The following is a 6,089-nucleotide window of genomic DNA, read 5'->3' as shown; positions in this document are numbered from 1 at the left end:
CCGACGGCGCCGGGTAATTCGCTTCGTGGAGGAGGTGGGCTTCCGACTCGTGCTGAGAACGGCGGCCGAAGCCGTTGGCCGCAGCCCCATTGCCGGGCAACCGTTCACCCATCGACAGCGTGCACGCGATGGCTAGACGGGGAGAGAGGGGAAGAGAGGGCGTCAGCGGCGAGAGAGGATGGTGCTGCGGGCGGGTGCGTCCACCGGCCAGGGAGGGGGGCGGCTTTTATAGCGTCGGAGGGCCGCAAACGTGTGTACGCGTGGGCAGGAGGGGGCGTGTCGCCGCTCTGCCCGCCCGGGAGGAATCAATAGAAGGCTGACCGGCGGCAGCCTTGGCATGGATTCCCCGCGGGAAACCAAGGCGATGAGGACGACGTTGCGTGGGGGTCGCTGACTCGGCGGGCCCTCCGTTCCTTTGCGCGAAAATTAATTCCCCCGGCGCCCCTGGGCGCCCCATGCGCCGGGTTCGGTCTGAATCCGCCGGCGCCAGTTTCTGCCCGATCCGACGAAAATTGGGCTTCTGGGGACGCGGTTGGGCCATTTTTTCGGCGTCGGCCCTAAAAAATGGCCCGGGGGGCTCTTGGGGACGCGGCTGTATTTGCTCTAATAAGTCCAACCCTCCCAAGGCTGCGGTTCTGCCGTAGAGCACCTATGTTGCCCTTGGAATTCTCGCGCTCCCTCATACCAGGCAATCCTGATCGTCACATGTCGCCGCCGGCCGCCGGCCGCAGTATTTGCTTCTCCTAGGATGGTCGACCTCCTCCCAGTGCCCGTACAAAAGATTGTTTCAGGTCTGAATCTTGGACCCCACGCATGTGCGTACAGCATGCAACCCTCCTAGATCAATCAATCCTCCCAATGCATGCACAAGATCGTCTCCTAGTTGCTGCGCATGCACGGCGTGCCTCATGCAAACTCTTCAAGATCAATTGTAGACTGCTAGGTATGTATCACACAATCTCTATAATTTCTCAATGCCGCCGCATAACTCGCTTTTGTGCCCTCGGCTGGTCCACTTTATATGTAAATCAGTTGTGGAAAGTTAGTCAGGTGGTGGTAGATATTTTATTGCAGTTTTGTTTTACGATTTTTTAGACCCTCAGTAAATTGTGAGACCACTACATATGAACAAGGAAGAAAAGCTCTTCCAAGTTGCTCCCACGTACTAGGGTTGCTACCTGCCCAAGATTATTATGTATATACCCAAATGTTTTATAGGCAAATTAAGGTTTTCATACTTTCACGGGGCCATGAAATTAACATCACAATAATTTCAAATATCAATTAAGTGGTCACTCATGTATATCTAATTGTCGTAGTTTTACGTGGAGGTTGTTCGTGGCTTCATGCATTACATATACAAAATTTATTTTGACAACATATTTAAATAGCTTCAGCTTGCTATCCCTTTCTACCGGATTCATGTCATCGTTGACCTTTTTTTGTTGTGATATTATAAGCGTGATTTATCATTCCTATGTACAATCTTATAAATCAAATAATGCAGAATCAAGTCTTAGTGATCTTCAAATCTTATCACGGTCCCCAAGGTTCTGTAAGAAAAAAAATCCAAGTGGACAACCAAAAAGGCAGCAGACTCAATAAAAGTGATCTATTTTATAGATGTAAGGCTAGAAGCGGCACGGATCAATGTGGGAATCTACCATTTATCTGAGAGGATATAGAAGGTGTACCGGTTTGTTGCCGCTATTAATTAATTTGTGCAACTTTATACCTAGGCAAGCATTAAATCAGGTTCAAAATTAGGGGAAGAAATTTGTAATTGTTTCTGCTATGCTCATTGGTTTTAGACTTTGAGGAATTAGGAAACTTAATGTGTGCTATCATCGTGAAATGTGCAAACGGTTTCAGTCTTCTTTGTAAGAAGGTAATTTGAGTTAGCCATTTCTAGGTGCTTCATTTGGTTTGTTCTTTCTAAATGGCAGCTCTGAAATTTAACAAATCGGTACACCGTTTTTGATTCTGTTTTTTTTTTAATTTTTCCTTCTATGAAGGTAAATTTCTATCTGCTTCATTTGATTTGTTCGTCTGTCAACACTAAAATTTGATAAATTAGTAAATCATAAAAACCAGTTTTTTAAAAGAAAAAATATTTATCTAAAGGTGGAACCAAAATCATGTGCACAAATGTATAGGGAAAACTTTGTAATTAATTTATTGTTTTTGTTTGTTTCCTCACATGGTTAATTTGGAATCCACACACCTTTTATTTTTGGCATTAGAATGATTTCTGCATGGATGGAAACACCACCATCGTTAGCATCACCAAGAATGACAGTTTAGAATTATTGCATGGATACATATGGGTCAGTTCCAATTGCTCCTGCTCAAACCCCTTCTCTTTTTATTATTCTTTCTTATTGTTGCATTTCAAGACTAAAATAAATATTTGAAGAGGATGCATGACGCTGATTCACTTCCTATGGCCAATGTTGGTTGCTACCTCAATTATCGCGTTGATAACACCGTTGTTGTCAGATTTGCTCGCTCTATACGGCACGCTTCATAGTTGATCACTTTTGCAGTCTCATTGTTCTATATAAATAGGATTTTTATGTGGTGGGATTGGGTGGACACTTTATAGTGCTATTGGTTGTAAACTGCGTTCAGCAGATCCCATTAGATCAACCCAAGTCGAGCTTATTTAGTTTACGTTTGTCTTCTGACTCAAGGGCGGGAACCAAATCATAGATATTTTCATGCATTTTTAACAAAGGTGGTTGTATGTGGTATGTTCTACACACACACACACACACACACACACACAGCTTGTGCACATTCCTTCTTAGCGTACGCTCCGGCCAGTTCGATCCAACCGGCCAGAATACGCGCTAACTTAGCATACACATTTCAGAGGCATTATACACAACCGACGCAATACTGGTCAACTCGCTTTGCCAGTTCCCATTTCTTCATGAAAAATAATTACTACATTCTGGTCCATGCGTTACTCTTAGCAGTAATACATTTACCATGCATTAGGATTGAAGCATCTGTAATTCGTTCGTTGGTAAAACAATTTACTCCTTTTTACTGCTAGCAATTAATGAGCATGTAGTAATTTGTTACTACATAATAGAATGAAGTAATGCGTTAAGAGAGCAGGGTCGTGTATGTTTCAACAATAGGCACATGCAGTAATGCGTTACTACATAGGAGCCTAGTTTTACTACGTTTACCATGCACGCCAGGATTGAAGCATCTCTGACTAGCCACAGTAGAGAGTAACTTAGACTAGTAACATACATATGTTATTAGTCTATGTTACTACCTACAATGAGTAGTAACATATGTGTAGTGTCATGCAACACTTCATTTATTAGGTTATAGACTCATCTAGTCTTGGTATGTGTGATGTTACTCATAGGACTAGTAACTAGCTATGGGACGCGGAGGAATTGATCCCGGGCACCAGTGATCCCGGATGAACAGTAAAATCCGAAAAAATAGTAAAAAAATTCAAAAAAATCTGAATTTTTTTGTCAAGAAACTTTGATGTTTTTTCTACATGCGTGCCAATTTTCGTGATGAAATGACATTTGTGGAGGTGTCAGCAAAAAAAACAAAATCATGCTCCAAAAAAACTGTTTTTGGAAGCATTTTGGAGCATCGATTTTGTTTTTTTTTGCTGAGACCTGCATGAATGTCATTTTGTCATGAAAATTTGTACGCATGTGAAAAATATGTCAATGTTTGTTGCCAAAAAAATTCAGATTTTTTTGAACTTTTTAAATATTTTTTTGTTTGTACTGTAGCAAAGGGTGCCTGTGAGCTCGAGCTCACAATAGCACTTTCGCTAGCTATGTTACTACATGCCTCTCTTTCTTTATTAATTGTTTGCCACACCATCTATTTTATCTAGATATGTTACTCCCACTATGGGTAGTCTAATTTGTTCGTTGGTAAAACAATTTGTTTCATTATTACCATCCACTCCACCATTTTTACTGCTAACAATTAGTAGCATGTAGTAATTCATTACTACATAATGGAATGGATTTACTATGTTTACCAGGCCAAGGAATCGAACCATCTTATTGCTTGGTAAACAATTATCATCCATTACCATCTCTTCTATCTATTCCCTTCGTCCCAAAATTCTTGTCTTAAATTTGTCTAAATATGAATGTATCTAGTTAAGTTTTAGTGTTAGATACATCCATATCTAGATAAATCTAAGACAAGAATTTTGAGACGGGGGGAGTATATTACTACAAACAATTAATGACCTATGAATCAGGACGTTGGGCGACAGGTTACTACCTTCCATGCACATCTCTCCGCCCCGTAGCCTACGAAAGGATGGGCAGTGAACTGTTGCATGCGACCAGTAAAAAAATTAATTATGTTACTGTGTTTTGCATGATTCGTTACTACTAGTAAAAGAAAATGATTGTGGGCGGTGAACTGCTGCATGCGGCCAGTAACCAAATTAATTGTGTTACTATCTCTTACATGGTTGATTACTATGTGTACTTTGAGTCACTCATATAGTAGCAAAGTAAAATGGTGGCGAGCCGGTGAACCACTGTATGCATCTAGTAAAAAATTAAAGCAGTTACTATATTTTCAAGGTTTATTACCATGTTTAGTTCCGTGATGCATATAGTAAAGGAAGATGTTGGCGATGCAATTATCTGTTGCACGCATCCAGTAACAAACTTAAACCAGTTACTGTATTTTCTAGGTTTGATTACCATGTGAACATTGCTGCAGCTAGTAACCAAATTAAATCTTTAAATTTGAGCGTAACTAGGAAAGAGATTGCAGTAATGGAAAACCCGGTGCATGCTTCTAGTAAATTTTGTAAAAATTTAGTTACTACGTTTTACAGGGATTTTAGTAGGAGGCATTAGGATGAATAGCTAGTGTGAGCGTGGTGGGTTTGGTGCATAGTGACAGTAAAACTAATAATTCTATTACTATGTTTGTGAAGGATTTTACTAGGAATAATTAATTGAATAGCTAGTAAGTGGTGGGAATGAGTATTGATGCATGCAGTTGGCAAAGTATTTTATTTCGTTACTATATTTGCCAGGGATTTTACTACAAGTTATTACGGTGAATAAGTAGCACGGGGCGGGGTGGGGTACTGTGCATGCATTCGGTAACGAATTTATTCATTTGACTATGTTTGACAAGGATTTTACTAGAAGGCATCACGTAAATAGCTTGTACGGCTTGACATGGAGAGAGGTACATGCACCCGGTAACAAATTTAATCTCGTTACTTTTTTGTGTGAAGGATTTTACTAGGAGGTGGAAAATGATTAGTTGGTTCGGTTGAGTGGCACTGGCTGGAGCGTAGGATTAGCGCTTTTGCGCTCAGGCTCACTTTAGCGCCACCGTATATATAAGTGGACTTGTAACGAGGGTAATATCAAAAGTGTTTTGAACAATATTTGTTCCGACAAAAGTTTTCTATTGAGATTGTCCAATACATAGGACTTGAATCTTAAGAATTATTATTTTTATCACTATTATTAACTTAAGGGGAAAGTTTCCTCTGAGTCAAGCATTTTGGAAAACACATTTCAGCTCATGAGTTCATATGTGTTTCCGGCACATGAAGTAATCAAATACACATTTGTGTTTGATATTCGTTTTGAATTCTTTAAGATTAATTGCATGTGCTGCAATCGTAGTTTTTTTTCCTCTGCTTTGTTAGTCATGTGAATAAAAATATTATCCGAACATATGACGACGCAACTAATTTATTGGAAGAATTTGGTGGTATCGCTAGATTCTTTTGACCATAGTTGATATTTTACCTAACATAACTTCACGGTGGCTATAGAACCAAGTAATTTGAAATTTCATGTTTTTGGAGTCTATATAAAAATAAATTTATTTTACAAAGCACAACAAATTAAAGATGGTGCCCTCACAAATGCTAGTTCCAAAGAATGGTAAAATATTCAATACGAAATATAGGTTACGACATAAAATTTATACCATTATTTCAAATATAAATTCGATAATATATTTTTTATGACATAATCCATGTTTTATTGGTCAATTTGAGATTACTTTTTATAAAATTGTCAACTTGAGGATCTAAAAATACG

At 39.6% G+C, this 6,089-nt stretch overlaps 1 protein-coding gene across 1 annotated transcript in view; it reads right to left on the bottom strand.

The window, feature by feature from the left end:
• The window catches only part of LOC123140099 (uncharacterized), a 30,382-nt gene that overhangs the window by 4,872 nt on the left and 19,421 nt on the right, over positions 1-6,089 (bottom strand). The window lies entirely within an intron of this gene.

Source organism: Triticum aestivum, chromosome 6B, assembly GCF_018294505.1.
Source record: "Triticum aestivum cultivar Chinese Spring chromosome 6B, IWGSC CS RefSeq v2.1, whole genome shotgun sequence".
NCBI lineage: Eukaryota > Viridiplantae > Streptophyta > Magnoliopsida > Poales > Poaceae > Triticum > Triticum aestivum.
The sequence above is the reverse complement of the archived record's forward strand: the minus strand, read 5'-3'. Positions and strand labels throughout refer to the sequence as shown.